At 38.9% G+C, this 18,773-nt stretch overlaps 1 long non-coding RNA gene across 1 annotated transcript in view; it reads right to left on the bottom strand.

The window, feature by feature from the left end:
• LOC148862007 (uncharacterized) overlaps window positions 1-18,111 on the bottom strand; it is a 35,018-nt gene extending 16,907 nt beyond the window's left edge. The window contains exon 1 of the long non-coding RNA XR_016112429.1: window positions 17,834-18,111. This is a non-coding gene — a long non-coding RNA (uncharacterized LOC148862007). The remainder of the gene's footprint in view (window positions 1-17,833) is intronic.
• Between the last annotated feature and the right edge of the window lie 662 nt (window positions 18,112-18,773).

The raw sequence follows: 18,773 nt of genomic DNA, 5'->3' as shown, positions 1-18,773 counted from the left end.
TTTTTGTGTTTCTGACACAGACCTAGGAATGGGGTTAGAAGCAACTGAAGAGAGGTAGGCAAAGTATGAAGGAGAAAGTAGATCATAAGAAAGGTGTTTGGAAATGCAGTGTGCAGTGTACTTCCACTTTCCTTTCCTAACAGCAATGAGGACATCAAGATTTGGGAAAGATGGTTCCAAAGAGGCTGAAGCAGTACCTGTTATCTCATCTGTGATTGGGAATGTATGAGCCTCATCTGTTGTAAGGGAAACAACTTGCTCTTTCCTGGATCTTTGCCTTTGATACACTTTGAGATTATGGGTAGGACGAGGAGGTAAAGAAATAGGGGCACTAGGGCAAGAGGAATGAAGTGGCTGATCCTTCTTTGATTCATTTGGTGAGGATATAGGCTTGTCAAGTGACTCAACTGGGACAGGAAGAGGAAGAGCAAATACTTGTGACAGACTCTCCCCCTGTTGACAATGCCCTTCCTGAGAGGAACCATAAAAAGGAGAAAGCTCTTATACCTGAGTGAGCAAATGCGGTGGTGGCTGAATTCCCAAAAGGGTTGGATGATGAAGTTACACCTTCAAGATGGCTGATCATCTTTCCAAACTTCTCATACTCAGCTTTCATGGCTGCCAACTGTGCACAGGAAGACTCAGCTTTTGTATCTGTACCCATGGCTGCATTTGCACTCCCTGTCTTTCTACTATCAATTTTCTTCTGGAACCGAACAGGGACAAGACTGGGATGCATCCAACACTTGTCCTTGGTGTGTTTCGGCTTCTTGCAATATTCACGGACCGCCTCCTTCTTTCCTGTGTTATTGGGAGCCCCTATAACCCCTTTGGGTTTAACCCCCATATTTGCAAAATGATCATTGATGCCAACTCCTTGAACCTATACTTGTCTTCTACTATCTTCACTACTGACCAAAGCATATGCTTGTGACAATGAAACACTTTCCTTGGACAAAATGTTCTGCTTTGTGATATCATATTCAGGATTCAGCCCAGTTAGGAACTCAAAAACCATGTTCTGCTTTGTGATATCATATTCAAGATTCAGCCCAGTTAGGAACTCAAAAACCATGTTCCTTTCAACTAATTTCCCGTATGTTTCAGCATCATTGGGGGTATCCCATGTTACAGCCTCTATCAGATCAATCTCTTGCCATAAAGATTTCAAGGTTGAGAAGTATGCCACAAGGGATTTCTCCCCCTGTCTTAGATTCTTCACATCACTCCTCAGTTTATAGGCTCTAGCAACATTCAATTTCTGGGAGTAGGTTTCTACAACACTATCCCAGATTTCCTTAGCCGAGTTCATCTAAAGATAGTGTTGACTAATCTGTGGCTGCATTGAATTCACAAGCCACCCAATAACTATGTAGTTCACTTGCATCCATCTCTCATAAGATGGATCTTCCTTTGGGGGAGCTTTTTTGCTCCCAGAAACAAACCCCCACTTTCCTCTGCTACAAATATGGATTTTCACTAATTATGACCATGCCAAGTAGTTGGTCCCATCAAGTTTAACTGTAGTTACAGCCAACATAGAATCGGTTGGGGTTCCCAAAGTCTGTCCATATTCAGTAGCACTCTTGCTTTCAAGGTTTGAGAAGTCCATCATGAAAAGGTTCCAATTAGGGTTTTAATAAGTTTCTCAAAGTGCAGGGATTCTTGATGAACTTGGTTTGAGCTGAATCGGCAACACCACACAGCTCACAAAATCGGTTCAGTCTTGACAACCGTGGCAGCCAAGCTCGGTGGCACCTCTTTCTAGAAGAAGAAATACTATTTCAACCTTCAAGGGGCAACCAGCAGACCTCTAAACACAAAGCATTCTAGGTCCCCAACAACCATTGTCCCAAAGAGAAGAAATAACAGTCCACAGTCCTTAAGAGGCATTTTAACAAACACTCTGTGTGCAGTAGTTAACACCCTACTGATAACTAGTAGAAACCACTTCAATAGTATTTCGTATAGGTCCAAGAAAAGGCTGGGCTGAATTAGAGACTAATACCACCGAGTCCAAACCAGTTTCAGCAACTTGACAGTTCAACAACAGTCGAACTACTTCCCAAAATAACCCAGAAATCTCTGAGTTGAATCAGTCCAGCAACAGCCGAACAGTAGGGCAAAATGGAGAGGGGTTTCAAGTACTTTAACAACCCTCCCAAGCAAAGAAAATAACCCAGCAATAACTACGATAACTTACAGTATGTGAATCTCTGATTTGAGCTTCAAATCAGGTCAAACACCTTTCTCTCTGATTCTTCCTGGTCACCGAACTATTCTCTAAGTGGGTAGAGACTTGGGCACTCTCCAATGACCTCCAAGATCCAGGCGAAAGACTTTAAACTTCCAGCCCTAGAACATCCTCATGCAGTCGGCTGGACTAGAACCACATGAGAGTCACGCCAAGCTCTGTCCTGCTCTGATACCAAGTTGAAAGCAGCCCTCTTGAAATATAGAATTGCTTGAGATTAGATGCAAAACCAGAAAACAAACAAGAAAAGATTAAGAAGATGAGAGAGAGAGAGAGAGAGTTGGCGGCAATAAGAGTTAGAGAGTGAGAGGTTCGAACTTAACCTCCCTCTAACACTCTAAAACATTTTATTAAGTTAACCTTTGAATTATTATAGAGAGGCCCTTGGGTGGGTAAGAAATTACAAAACAGAGTATATAAGAGTATGGGCCCAAAATAAGGCCCATTACAGAGGAAAACATAAACATAACATAGAATGACAGCCTATGGGCCATTCGGCCCATCTCCTCTACATAATTCAGCCTGCCCTTGAGTTTTGTTAGTCTAATAACAACCAAGAAGAGAAGAAAAGAAAGAAGAAAGAAAGAGAGAGAGAAAGGACAAGAAAAGAAAAGAAGAAGAGTTTGGTTCGAATGAGAGAAAAATTACCTCTCCCATTCGGCCAGATATATTTTATAATACTAACATAATGGAAAAGACACATGTGCCCCTACTTAAGTAAGGGACACTAGTTCTAACATAATATTACATATCAGCAACCTCAAAATAAGTATAAAGACAGAAATACCCCTACATACTCAGCACTAACACTCCCTCTCAAACCGGTGAGTATATATCATATAACCCCAGCTTGTCACATATGTAGTCCACTCTTCCCCGACTCAACCCTTTAGTAAATAAGTCTGCCCGCTGGTTCCCTGTGTTAACATATGCAGTGTCTATCACTCCACTCAGCACCTTCTCTCTCACAAAGTGACAGTCAACCTCTATATGCTTGGTTCTTTCATGAAACACCAGATTAGAAGAAATATGAATTGCAGCCTGATTGTCACAGTAGAGCTTCATTGGAGTGTTAACATTGTATCCCATCTCCTGTAGAAGGTTCCTTAGCCACACTAGTCCACAGGTAGTATGTGCCATAGCTCTATATTCTGCCTCCGCACTACTTCTCGCCACGATTGTCTGCTTCTTACTTTTCCTTGTCACCAGATTACCCCCAAGAAAAGTGCAATAGCCTATGGTAGATCTCCTATCAGACAAAGAACCGGCCCAATCAGCATCAGTATATCCTTCTATTTCAAGTTTTCCACCACTTATGTATATCAAACCACGACCAAGAGCCCACTTTAAATACCTCACAATTCTTAGAACCACATCCCAATGAGGAACCAGAGGTTTCTACGTGAACTGACTTACCACACTAAAAGGGCATCATCTTTATCATTTTTTTATCTTGGAATGTGGCCCACTTGTATGATGTTGAATTGGAACATTAATTCTCTAGCTCTTTTAGAGCAATGGATTAAACTTAACTTTTTAACCCCATATAATTCATTTAACTAGTTAACCACCAACTGAGAATCTCTAAAGACTTGTAAATATTTAATATTCATCTCCCGAGCCATTTCTAAGCTGATAATGACCACTTCATACTCAAATGTACTGTTTGAGCATAATGATGTGAGGGAGAAGGAATATGAAATTAAATCTCCTATGGGAGTCATGAACACAACCCCTACTCCTATGTCTTGCTCTGAAGAAGCCCTGCCAAAATAGAGTTTCCAAGGTCTTTCAGACCTTGAGGAGAAGGCAAAAAAGTCTCTCTTTGTTTGAGCACAGCTCTGTTTAACTAGAACTTTAGAGAATAGTTGAAGGGTCTGAATAGCTCCTTCACTTAGATGTTGAAGGGAAGCCTTGCTTCTTCTCTTGAACCGTAGAGAACTTGTGGGAAGCCTATATAGTGAAAAGAAATAAAGGCTGGAATGTCATACCATGCTTTTTATACCCAAAAATCAATTCTAATATGATTAGGATTGTTTATTGAGAAGGACAACAAAGATTGGGGCGTGCAACTCACTCAACCACTTTATAACAGACCACTTATGGGCCTTTTTTAAGTGTGAATACACAATTTTATAATGACCCACACATAGCTTTTAGTTGGACCTAATTACATAGCCTCATGTAGCCCGTTTAATGGCTTTATATCAGGCCATATGTGGGTCTTTTAACAGCTCACAATACAACTCAATTAGGTTCGTTAAATTTAAACCCAAGCCCTCTTAAACACATGAGGTTAGGACCACACCTAAAAGGGTTAAATGACAAGAAAATATAAACCCAAGCCCTATTAAACACGTTAAGACGTTGGGACCACACCTAAAAGGGGTTAAATAAAAAGATAGTATAACTCAAACCCTCTTAAACTCATAAAAAATATAAGCCCAAAATGCTAATAGGCTTTCAAGCCCCTTCTAATATTTTCAATTCAAGTGGATTCAAGTGGACTTTTAATACCATCAAGAGCCCACTTGATGTTTAATTAAAACTATTAATCAATTAAAAATGAAAAAAGGGATAAAATCACATCAATCTTTTGATGCCATATTAAAAGAAAAAGACTCCCTATCATCTAGGCCAGAAACACAGTTGGGCCTTAGTCACTTTAGGTTCCCAGTGCAAGGGAGTTCTACTCCATTCTTCACTCCATAGAAATCCTCCTCTGTTGTTCCTATTAACACAAGGATCCTATTCAAATTAGGACTCCTCTACTCCAAGAAAAAAAAAATCTAATTACACAATTATTTTTTAGAAGAAAAAAAAAACTACTCTAGTTAGCACTCCTCCACAAATCCTACCTAAATCAGGACTCTTATTTTATGAGCCTACAAAATAATCATCTTAGTCAAAACAACTCAGGATCAAGATTTAAAGGTGAATCAAAGGTAATTTGAAAAAATCAAGGAGTCCTACTTCAACTAGGATTCTTTCGAGTGTGAAAATTTGTGATTAGCCCATAAAATATTCGAATCAAATTACACAATTAACAATGCCAAGCATAATGAAATCGAGAGTTCTAGACGGACTAGGACTTTTCAATTTAATAAGATGAGTTAATATGAAGACTCATCAAATCAATCAAGTAGTTAGATTATATCATATTTTGTCTGATGAGAGATGTTGCAAGAGTCTTAATCATACTAGAACTCTTATAATTCAAGCTCAATTCTACTCTAATAATAAAACATCCATAAGTTTTGACTCTAATTGCTTATTTGAGCCATGTATGCCCATATTTTGGGCCCACAATGCTCAAGGGGGCACTATTGAAGGAATTTTTTTTAACATACCCAAATAAATTAAAATAGTTTATAACCCAAATAAGTGGGTTGGCCAGTGCACTAGCTAAATCATCAAAACTAAATAGGGTATTCCGTACAAGAATTCCCTCTTTTAAGGGGGAATGACAAGTGTCCTTCACCTAGGCGAAGGGGGTAGTTTCATAACTACCGTACCCCCATTTAAGCTCCTTAAGGGGAAACTAAGGGCCCTCTTCAACAAAAACTGTCTCAGAACATACCACTCTTAGAGTTTCTTAGAAAATCCAAAATAAAGAAAGAAAATAGAAGTTCCCAAGGGAAACAAGGAAAAGAAATCTCATTAATATAAGTAGGTAAAGGAAAGTCCTCTTTGTAAATTCTTCCAATATGTGTCTTTTTCCATGCATACTTCTTCCTCACTCTTTTGTTTTACTTTTAAGAAAGGAAATAAAGGAAAAGAAACTATAAAGAGACTGGGCCGAATGGGCCCTAGCAGCCGAATGGGCCCTAACAACCGAATAGGCCCTAACATCCTCTCTTGTAATATCTTTTATTTTATTCTTAATGGGCCTGTTATTTATTTTTTGTTTTATTTTCCTTATGTAATTGCCAAGCTGGCCGCCCACTTAAGGTCTTGTCATCATCAAATTTTTAGATCTTAATAAAGTAGGGTTAGAGGAGAATGGAGAATATGAGACTCCTTCTTCTCTTACCTCTTCTTTTTGCCATCTTCTTCTTTTGTACAGCTATTCAGACCTGTTTTCTTCTGCTAATCCCTATGTTTACTCTTGATATTAGAGGACTGATTCACATCTTGGTATCAGAGTGGGTTTAGTTCCTCTTCCTTTTTCCCTTCGTTTCTGTACACTCTAAAATCAAGGGAGTGTATGGAGAGATAGGTTCTCTATAGTATAGAAATCACTTGCCTAGTTGGTAGAGGGTTTGGAGAGTTTAGATCTGGCTGGATTTTGCCAAGAAGTGATGATGTTTTGCTGCTGCCCGAAACCCTAGTCGACTTGAGATTTTCGAGGTTACCAAGAAAGGTGAAGCTCGGGTGTGGCGTTCTGTGCTTGGAAGGTGTCTGGTGACTACTATATTTTGGCCAGAGATGAGGTTACTCTTTCACAGGTATATGCTATGATAAATAGTGAGGAGAGTAGGCGGTAGGTTCAGTTGGAGAGTCCACCTACAGAACATTTTGCACATGTAGGAATGAAACCAAAGGGCCCTACTGAGAAAAGAGAACAGGTGTGTGAATATTGCAAGAAATCACGACATACAAAGGACACCTACTGGAAGCTTCATCCTGGACTTCTCCCTGATAGGTTTAAGAACAACAATAACTCTAAGAAGGGCAGTCAAGTGGGAAAACCCAAAACTGCTAATGCTGCTACAGTACTTGAAGGGGGAAGAGAGTGAAGAGAAATCAACCATTAAGCAGTTGGCTACAATGAAGCTGGACCTTAAAAAGTATGGGAGGCTCCTGAATCACTTGGAAGCTACGGTTTCTTCAGCTCACCCTTCCAACAGTACATCATCTTCATCGGCTTTCGCTCACTCAGGTATTCGTGCTTCTGCAAATCATGCTTCAGTTTCAAGTAATCATAAAATCCCTTGGATTATTGATTCCGGTGCACCAGACCATATGACCAGCCTGTCTAACCTTTTTTGTTCATATCACCTTCTCTCTGGGAAAGAGAAAATATCCCTTGCCGATGGGTCCCTTGCCCCCATCTTTGGTAAAGGTGATATAAAGACTTTTGACACCCTGTTCTTATCTTTTGTCCTTCATGTCCTTAAGCTTAACACCTGTTCTTTCCCACTCATTGTGTTTTTCAGGACCTGCAGTCTCAGAGGATGATTGGAAGTGGCCATGAGGCGAACGGAATATACTTGCTAGACACACCGGATCATGCTTTGGAACCACCTCATGGAGTTGCCTTAGAGTCAGTCGTGTCAGAGTCTGTTAACAAAATTTTATTATGTCATTTTCAGTTTGGTCACTTGTCTTTTTCTACTTTGAGTTATTTGTTCCCAAATATGTTTAAAGGGGTGTCTTTATCGAGTCTTCATTGTGAATCATGTGAGCTGGCAAAGTATTGTAGACATTCCTATTCAATTAGCAATAAAAGATCACATTCTCCTTTTCCATATTGTTCACTTTGATGTGTGGGGGCCATATCACATGCCAACCATGGGAGGCTGCAGGTACTTTATCCTTTTTATTGATGATTATTCGCATTACACTTGAATTTATCTCATGAAATTCAGGGATGAAGTACTAGCTATTGTGAAAAAATTTCATGAACTCATCCTCACCCAGTTTTATACTCGTATCAAAATATTCTGTTCTAACAATGCTAAGGAGTACTTTGAGAGAACCCTCTCCACCTATCTTGAAACTTTTGGGGTTATTCATCAAAGTTCTTGTTCCTACACTCCACAACAAAACGGGGTGGCGGAAAGAAAGAACAGACATGTGGTTGAGGTGCCAGATCCCTTTTATTTGCATCCCATGTTCCTAAAAAATTTCACGAACTCATCCTCCCAGGTCCTTGGCTTTAAAACTCCTTTTAGTCTTCTCTTCCCGGATGAGGATCTCTTTTCCCTTCCTCTTTGTGTGTTTGGGTGCACTTGCTATGTGCATATTCATAGTCACCAAAGGCACAAGTTTGAACCTAAGGCTCATAAGTGGGTGTTTCTGGGATATGCTTCCGCACAGAAGGGTTACTGTTGTTTTGATCCAGTTCGTGGCACCCGATTTGTATCTCGGGATATCATCTTTGCCGAGTTGACTCCCTTCTTTAACATTCCTCCTGAGGGGGAGAAATCTGACGAGCCCTTTGCTATGTCTCCAGTCGTTCCTCTTCCCATCCCTTGTGAGTCAGATCATGGGGTGTCCACTTCTTCCACTGGACCTACCTCCGATATCCCTACTCCTCCTCCTGCTTCTACTCCTGCTCTCCAAAGGTGTTACCAAAGGCAGAGATTCAAACATGTGCAGGTTGTTTCCAATCCTTTAGAAGAGCATCTTTCCACTCCCATCATTCCTGAGGTAACAGGTCAGCCCTCTACTGACCCATCTCTGACTGTCCCAAATCTTGACCTTCCTATTGCTCTTCGCAAGGGAAAGCGGAAGTGTACAGCCCATTGTATCTCCAAACACTTATCTTACAGCCTTCTCTCCCCTTCCTACTACTCCTTTCTTGCCTCTGCTTCTTCCCATGTGATACCAGGGTCTATACCGAAAGCATTAACTCAAGCTGAATGGAGGGATGCTATGATGGTTGAACTTGATGTATTGCATAAAAACCATACCTGGGATCTTGTGGACTTGCCGGAAGAGAAGGAACCAGTGGGTTGTAAATGGGTGTTTACCATTAAATATCACTCTGATGGCTCTGTTGAGAGGTTTAAGGCTCGATTGGTTGCTAAGGGCTACACTCAAATGTATGTCATTGACTATCTTGAGACATTTGCTCCTGTAGCTAAGATGATCTCAATCAAGGTTTTACTATCACTAGCTGCTACTTTTGATTGGCCCCTACACCAGTTTGATGTTAAAAATGCCTTCTTGAATAGAGACCTGCATGAAGAGGTTTATATGTCTCTACCTCCAGGAGTGTATGGGAAAGAAATGAAAGGCAAGGTGTGCAAACTATACAAATCTATTTATGGTCTCAAACAATCTCCTCGGGCTTGGTTTGAGAGATTTCGGACTGCTCTTGTCTCCTTTGGCCACATTCAAACACAATCTAATCATACACTGTTCTTGAAGAGAAATGACTCTCTGGTGACCTTCTTGATTGTTTATGTTGATGATATTGTGGTCACGGGTAATGACATTGAAGAGGCCAACAAACTAAAAGAATTTCTCAACTCTGAATTTGAAATCAAAGATTTGGGAGATCTTCGGTATTTCTTGGGCATTGAAGTTGCTCAATCTAAGGATGGTATCTTCATATCTCAACGCAAATATGTCCTTGATCTTCTTGCTGAAACTGGTAAACTCGGAGCTAAACCCATCTCCACTCCCATTGATCCTAATCATAAACTTTCTGCTACAGATGGTGAACCTTTGTCTGATAAGGGAGTGTTTCAGAGATTGCTTGGGAAGTTGTTATACATTTGCATGACTCAGCCAGATATTTCCTATGCAGTAAGTGTTATTAGTCAATTTATGCATTCTCCCAGAGATATTCATCTAACTACTGCAGAAAGGGTTTTGTGCTACTTGAAAGGTACTCCAGGGAAAGGTATTCTATTTGCTAAGCATGGGCACATGAAGCTGGAAGCCTTTACTGATGCAAATTGGGCAGGATATATTGATGATAGAAGATCCACCTCTGGTTATTGTGCTCTGGTTGCTGGGAATATTGTGTCTTGGGGGAGTAAGAAACAATCAGTAGTTGCTAGATCCTCAGCTGAAGCAGAATACAAGGCAATGGCTCATGGTGTGTCAGAATTTCTAGAGGAATTGGGGGTGGACTATGAGAAACCAATGATGCTCTATTGTGACAACCAAGCTGCTATCAACATTGCACATAATAATGTTCAACATGACAGAACTAAGCACATTGAGGTTGATAGGCATTTCATAAGGGAAAGAGTCTCTTCAGGAGAAGTTTGTTTGCCATTCATCACATTAGAAGAGCAACTGGCTGATATCTTGACCAAGGGAGTTCCAAGAGGGAAATTGACACATTATACAAGCAAGTTGGGCATGATTGACATCTATGCTTAGCTTGAGGGGGAGTGTAAAGAGACTGGGCCGAATGAGCCCTAACATCCTCTCTTGTAATATCTTTTATTTTATTCTTAATGGATCTGTTAATTATTTTTTGTTTTATTTTCTTTATGTAACTACCAAGTTGGCCACCCACTTAAGGGCATTCTTGTCATCATCAAATTTTTAGCTCTTACCTCTTCTTTTCGCCATCTTCTTCTTTTGTACAGCTATTCAGACCTGTTTTCTTCTGCTAATCCCTAAGTTTACTCTTGATATTAGAGGACCGATTCACATCTGAAACCATCTACGAACAGGTGCTTTTACTTGGTTGATTATGATCCCTCTATCAAGACAGGTTAGGGATCAAACCAGCTATGGTCCAATTCCCAAGTGTTGATTATGGTTCCCTTCAAATGAAAATGAAGAATAGATGGATAAAAACTGTCTACAGTCATATTTTCATCTGACATAGCTTATTGTGAAGAAAGGAGTGAAAAGAAAATCCTTTGTATCAAATGGAAAATAAAGAGAGAAATTTATTGTTGTGGAGTTTCTAGATTGTAATTTTTTTCTTTCCCATTCTTGTACACTTGAAATATGCAAAGAAATGCAAATGAAAAGTTCTTTTTTTCTTTCTCATTCCTTGAATGGACCTTACCCAATAAAAATAAGAATTCAATCACTCAATTGAGTGAATTATGTTGCATGATAGCTTCTTGAAATTTTCACACCAACATAGTTCAAATTAAAATACACAAACATATAAAACATATGCAAGTGAATGCAAAAATAAAATAAAAAAAAAATAGCATATAAAACATATTCAAGCTTGTCAAACTTTCAATTTCTTTATTTCTTCCCAAATTGCATTATTTCAAAAAACTAATATGATGTTAAACATTTTTCATTCCTAATTCTACAAGCCATCTTTGTACTAAGCCCCTTGAAGCAAGCCAAAATAAGTCCATGTTATGGTTTTAAATTCTTAAGCCCTACAAAAAATGATTTTATAATTTTACTTATCTTTTAAAAAGATCTTTTATTAGGATGAATGAATGAACAACATTAGGAAAAAGGGGTTCTTGGAGCTTTGGTACACAGGTGGAAGAATTTAAGACCTTAACATGGACTTGTTTAGGCTTGACTCAAGGGGCTTGGTTGGAGGTGTTGGGGTAGAGCCCTTGGCCCAGCCATTGTACTTCAAAAAGAACAAAAAATGCAAAATTTTGAAAAGGTGCACTAGGGTTGCACCTGGGCCTAGGCAAGGTGCATACCTTAAAATGCGCCTCACTTGTGCACCTAGGCACGCCTTTTAAATCACTGCCCAGGCTCTCACATGGGCCTTTAAGTGGAGACATGAGTTACTATACCACTAAGGTGGTAATAGTTCACAACTTAGGTTTTCCTAAGAACAAGGCGCATTTCACTATGGGGAAGCCAGCTCTCTACTGCTCTGCATTGGCAACCCTAGAAAAAGAGTTCTTCCCCCATGAGGATAGACCCAATCCTCATTAATCAAACTGCAGGAAAAGATAGAAGATGTGAAAGACGAAGGGTGGCTCAATTGTAAGAACTCTAAGGATTTGGAAGATAGTAAATCAGAAGAATCAAGCATAGGAAATGTGGACTTAAATGGTGAGGTAGATAAAGAAACTGAAGAGATCTTTGACACTAAGATTAACCTTCTTAGAAGATTGTTGTAAAGGAAGGTACCAAGTGGATTAGGTGAAAGTAGCAATAGCAAGTGATACTATGGTAGCAATGAAGTGGGATCTAGGGACAAGCTTGGGGTTAGGAGGCATTCATTAAGTAACCAAACAAATAGGGATCGGATTCAAATATTGGGCACTTATAGGGTCTCCACAAGACAGAAATTGTGGAAACCCAGTTGCATGGTGAGAACACACCTTGTGTAGATTGCAACAAATGTCTTTGAGCTTGTTGAGTGTTAATGATCTTGTGGGATGTCTTAATAAAAAAAGCTTTAAATGTACAACAAGTTCCTAATATAGAATAGACTACAATCCCTAATCCTGTACCCATTCAAAACACCATCAATCTTGGTTAATGTACAATTTTAAATTTTGGGAACATACTTGGGTGGGTCCAATTCCCCTAAAGGACAAATGTCCTTCCCTTTTTTACCTTATCTCCCTTCACGGGGGAGACAGCACCAAAATTTGTGGTGTCCTCTAACTCAAACAATGGTTTTGTTAAAATACAGTTTTGTTCTAGGGTTATTTTAGTCTTTTCCCTTCTTTTAAATAAGTGTTTTTCTCTATTCTTTAGTCTCTGTATATAGGGGTAGTATTGTAATTTTACTTTTCATTATGAATTAAACATACGTGGCAGTAGTTCTCTCTCTCGATAGAGACTGGTTAGCCCTATTCGACTTCTTCTCCATCTCTTCTCCTTCTAGGCTCATATCAGAAGCTTTCGTTTATTTATTTAATTAAATGCAGGCCAGATAACATGGTATCATAGTTTTTAAGGCACCAAGGCAAGGCTAGGTGACAGGGGGCACCTTGTCGCCTAGGCGGGCACCTAGGCGATGGATTTTTTTTAAGTAAAACCATATATCCTAGGGTAGTTCCCTAGGTTCCATAACCATCTTTCCCTAATAATTATCCATAATTTTCATAAGAGAGGTATAAACTTCATGTTTTAAGTTTAGAAAATCAACATTTTATGAGAAGAAAATGAACAAAGGAAAGAAAATTCAAAAAATATAGGGGCTGAACCTCTACTTTTGTTATAGGACAAGAAGAAAAGAAAAGGTGGAAGAAGAAGAAGATCTGTAACAAGAAAATGTGTTGATTAGACAAAATTTTAAGTTCTTCCCTTGCTTATTGGTTCAGGTTCTGAAATCTTTGAGGATTCAATCAAGGATCAAAACTTCGATACGGTACGCCCCGTATCGGCTGTATTGTATTGTATCTTTGGCGGCCCAACACACATGTTTACAAGTGTTTTTAGGAATCCATTTTTTAAAATAATATATATATATATATATATATATATTTAAATGAAATTGAAAACCAAAGAAATAAAAAAATAGGGGGAGTATCGTTATAAGTACTGATACACCTCAATCGATACACAGACTTTGAACCATGGGTTCAATACAACAGTTAGCAATGTTTGTGTTGATTAAACTCTAACAAATAAGAAAATAATAAGAAGAAATTAGTACATAAACACATAAAATGAGTATTCTAGTTTAGTAATGCCTATTTTATAATTATAATGTCAAAAAATTAAAAATATAAAAGTATTTTATAACATAGTGCACAAAACTATTTGGCGACTGGCAAGGCGAGCCTCCAAGGGCGCCTTGTCGCCTAGGCATCACCTTGACAACTATGCATGGTATCAAAGCCTAGTTGATCAAGTTTCTTGGCTGCATCAGTGAAGGATGTTTGGAATTGTTTCGACTGAGGTTTTCTACTAACACGAGAAGAAAGGAAAGGGAAGAACCTAAAAGGACTGATCGCCCAGAAGGTTAGGAGGCTTCTATGCCTCAAGTTGCTTCGTTGGTTGACTGTTTGGTGTTTTAGACCTCCTCTACTCAGCAGTTCGAAGAGGGACTGTGAATGTGAAGTTCAGTTGATTGATGTCTGTGATTAATGTGTTTGGTGGGTAGTTCTCTATGAACCGTAAGGTTAATTTACTCATAAAAGGAGTTCTTATGTTGATGTTCCAGGTTTAGGAGTTGCGGCTATGCTGTTGAAGTTTCGGAACCATTAGATAAGTCGATTGAGTGCTGTTTTTGAGTCGGGAAGGTGTTCGTCTTGGAAGAGTGTTGCAGAAATAACTGATGACAGCTTCTGGTAGTGAATACAAAACAAGTGTGATGGTACAACCTGATTTCATGGTTGTACAAATGACGCCTGTTAAACTTAATGGTACCAACTACGTACCATGGGCGAAGTCGGTTGAGGTAAATTTGACAGCAAAAGGAAAGTTAAAATATATTTAAGAAAATAAACCAGACCCAGGAGCAGCAAGATATAATGATTGGATCCAGGAGAATGCGCAGATTATGACATGTTTTTGGAACGGTATGGTACCTCATATCAGTGAAAACTTGATGTTCTTTGATACTGCAAAAGAAATTTGGGAACATGCTAAGCAATTGTATTCAGGACAAGACGGTATAACTAGAATCTATCAATTGTATCAGGAGTATTTTCAACTACAGCAAGGTGATAGGAGTGTGGAAGAGTACTATGCTTGATTGAAGAGTCTGCGGAATGAGTTAGATTTGTATCAACCCCTTCTGATTGATCTCAAAGTGCAAAAACAACAGAGAGATCAGTTGGATGCAGCACGTTTTCATTCCGGATTGAGGTCTGAATTTGAACTAGTGTGTGCCCAGATTTTAGGTAGCAATGATATACCTAGTTACCTACACTATCAAAAGTTTTCTTCATAGTAAGAAGGGTTACAAGTCCACATAGAGATAACTCTCTGGTATTAGAGAAGTCTACCCTAGACGCAACCAAAGGTGGTAGAGGTGGCTCACGTGGTAGAAGCAGCTATCCCAAAGGGGGTAACCGTGGTTTGAGAGGAGGTTGCAGTGGTGGTAGAGATGGGAATTTTAGAGGTCGTGGTGTTAGTGTTGCTGGTTGATGAATGATCAAAGAATGCAGCTATTGTGGATGGGAAGGACAAACTATGAACTACTGTTATGATCTGCATGGCCCACCATCTACTTGGGTCAACCGTGCTACTCTAGAAGGAGATAGTGGTGCTACAGGAGACGGCTCCACTGCTTTAGGTACTGGGTAGGACAAGGAAATGGTTTTCATCACCACGAAAAGAGTATAAAAACTTTGTTTATCTTCTTCTTCTTCTTCCGATAATACTATAACTCTTGCAAAGTCAAGTACAGCATGTCTTGTTTCCTCTTCTAAACCATGGATTATTGATTTTGGGGCCTCATATCACATAACTGGGTCCTCAGACCTATTTGCATCTCTATCCCCAGTCACAACCCCCATCAAACTATTTTGTGACAACCAAGCAGCTATTCATATCTCCTCCAATCCAGTGTATCATGAGAGGACCAAACACATAGAGGTGGATTGTCACTTTGTTAGAGAAAAGGTGGTTAGCGGAGAAATCATTACCCCATATGTGAAGTCTGAAGATCAACTAGTTGACTTGTTTACCAAAGGCTTGAGTGGTGCTCGGATAAAATACATTTGTAACAAGTTGGAGCTGTATAATATATATGCTCCAACTTGAGGGGGTGTTAAAATACAGTTTTGTTCTAGGGTTATTTTAGTCTTTTCCCTTCTTTTAAATCAGTGTTCTGTCTCTAGTCTTAAGTTTCTGTATATAGGGGTAGTATTGTAATTTTACTTTTCATTGTGAATTAAACATACAGGGTGGCAGTTCTCTCTCTCAATAGAGACTGGTTAACCCTATTCTGTTCGACTTCTTCTTCTCCATCTCTTCTCCTTCTAGGCTCATACCAGAAGTTTCCATTTATTTATTTAATTAAATACAGGCCTGGTAACAGCTTTGATTAGGATTTGAGCTTTAAAAGAGGCCTAAGGGAAGCTGAGATTCCTTTGGTACTTAAGCTACTTAAAATCCTAGATGGTGTATTCTTGGATCCACTTAAATCTAATAGCCGAATTTGGACCCTCTCTCCTTATGGTTCCTTTTTGTGTGCTTCCTTCTTCAAAGGCCTAGCAGTCATTTCCAGTGAAAGGGTTTTGGGGGAAGCCCATCCCTCCAAGAGTTGGAGCTTTCAATTGGGAGGTTTATCACAGGAGAATTAATACTTGTGGCTTGCAACAGAAAAGGAGACACCATTCACATTTATCTCCACAGTGGTGTGTTCTCTATAAAGAAATGCCAAATCCCGTTTTCACTTATTAATCTCCTATTCTACAGATTTTTCAGATTGTCGAAGGGGTGTTGGAATAGGAATTTGAAATATCTTTAAAGACATTTTAGTTTCATCAAACAGAGAGTCATAGGTTGCAAAAGTAATGTATTAATTGTTACAAGAACCAAATGGAAAGTGATAGGTCACAAAGAGTTATAGTGTGGAGTTACAAAAATGTATGGGAACATTAAGTCTTAGTCTATACATCTATTGAGCAGTCTATAAATGGGCATGGCTAGTGATTGATGAATGAATAGAGAGAATGGGAGAAAAAAAAAAAGGTAAAAGGAAGAGTGTGAATAAGAAAAAGAATAAGGATACAAGTCAAGATGATAGCTTCAAGAAACACAAGATTTGGGATTTGTTAAGTGAAGCCCATTGGGAGCTTTGTACAAGCCCCACTATGGGGCCGTACATCTCCATGTTTACTCTCTTATATTCTGGATCTGGATATAATATATGGTTTTGTTTTGCCCAATGTTTTTAGTATATTTCATGCATGAGTTATAGCTCTTATCAAGTATTTTGAAAATATTGAAAACCCGATCCTGGGCAGCAGCAATAATGTACCTATATGAATTTACTACTAATTCTTTTAACAACTAACACATTACTTCAGTTCAGAATATAAGCGAGCTACCAAATGGATCCTGAATTATGATGGGTCATAATTCAGGTCACAGCCTAATCGGCATTTCTTACAAATTCGTCATCATCGTCTAAGCTTTACCCCAGCTATATGAGATCGCTACATAAACAACTCAGGATCCATGACCATATGAGTTTGGCAAAAATTTTAATGCCAGCGGCCAACCTGACACAACCCTCCTCCTTTATCTAGGCCTGGAACTAACATTCTCAGAAAACTTGACAAGTTCACACTGCAAGAGTTGAGTGCCTACTTCCTAAATCTACTAATTCTATGGAGGATGAGCTTACCAAAAGTTGTTTTGCCAGGACAGATGTGTTGGGAAGTCCAGGATCAAGGTCGAATTGGTCGGTACCTTTCCATATTACTGCCCAATCCACCCCCTCTTTTTTTTCTTTTTGTTAGATTGGAAGACCCCCTCCTTTCCATATAGCCAGAAATATTCCCATTCAACAAACACACATTCTGCTGCCTCCCCTTTAACAACATCTATTCCACTTCATTCACATAAGACTTCTGCTCCATAGCCTCCTCTCCCCTTCCACTCGAACATTTAAGTTAATAAATATGGACAAGGAAACTTCTCTCCATTCAGTCGATAGAAATGAACATTGTTCATGTCCCAGCAACTACCACTGAAAGTGTAGTTAACTAGTTACACTATAATGAACTTCATTTCACGAGAACGGTGAACCAAGCCTGTCTGCTAAATGATCAACCGCTATAGATACTATAGCCGTTGACCAATTTCACGTGGAAACCTCTCAAAGAAAAACTTAAGTAGCAAAAATGTTCTTCCTACGCAGAAATCAAAACAAGAATCGTGCAACTTAAGGCTTTCATAGCATGGTGCTATACGAATCAAACACCGAATCCATGATATTCATCCAATTGCGGATCAGAAAGAAATTGAGAAAACAAGTCAATAATAAAGGTTCAGAAACGTATCTGTGACTACAGATGAGTTCGAGAGAAGCACCGGATAGCCCATCCGTGACACCACCACGCTTGGATTCTGTGGATGGTAGAGAAGATCCGTTATCTTCTTCCCGTACTCTGGCGATTTAAACATCGAGATTTCTGGGTGCGGCATCAGCAGTCCAATTAGTGATGAATCCAGCCACGCTGTTTCTGATTCCGGTTGCCCAATGAATCATTTTCACAGCACGGTGGCTATTCTTTTCTGCCAACTCAAGTGTTTTCGAAGAGCTTGAGAACAGAGGAGAGGGAGAGAAGTTGCAATTTGAAGCCGAAGATAGTGGCGAATTGTTAGCCTGACAGATAAATTGGCGGGAGTAGAGTAGTTGAGTTCAATTTCGAAAGGGCGGAGAGCCTGGATCGATCTGGATCTTTCCGTTTACCCAATTAGCGGGAATAATTGCTGGCTGCATCGAATCCGGATCTTAGTTTTATATTTGGGCTAAAAGACTTATGGCCTGTTCGTTTGTTAACTTTTCTTTTCTCTTAAATGAAGAAAATGTTGTTTTGAAAATTATCAAATATCTATTTGTGAATTTTGAAAATTATTAAATATCTATTTTAACTTCATATATACGAGTTTTTGTTTATATTTTTGGAGTATTATTGAAAAATAAAAAATTCTATAACTGCACTTTAAAAGATAAGAGATAAGAGGAAACAAACAGTCATTTTTCTCTTAAAGTTAAAAGATTTTTCTTAAGAAATAAAAGTTAAGAAGAAACGAATAGGTCCTTAAAGTTAAACATTCATCGGTATTTCTCATAAGGTAGCGTTAGGTAAACCTGAAGTTTGAAAAGTTTAAAAAAATATATATCTAAAAAGGCTTTGAAAGTAATATGTGGTAAATTTTGTTTATATACTTTTGTATGTGTCTGGATATAGTGAAATTGTTCGATAATCAAAATATTACAATGTCAAAAAAATAATTTTATAAATTT

This window comes from Nelumbo lutea, chromosome 4, assembly GCF_056320005.1.
Source record: "Nelumbo lutea isolate HS-2025 chromosome 4, American lotus-T2T, whole genome shotgun sequence".
NCBI classification, from domain to species: domain Eukaryota; kingdom Viridiplantae; phylum Streptophyta; class Magnoliopsida; order Proteales; family Nelumbonaceae; genus Nelumbo; species Nelumbo lutea.
The sequence above is the reverse complement of the archived record's forward strand: the minus strand, read 5'-3'. Positions and strand labels throughout refer to the sequence as shown.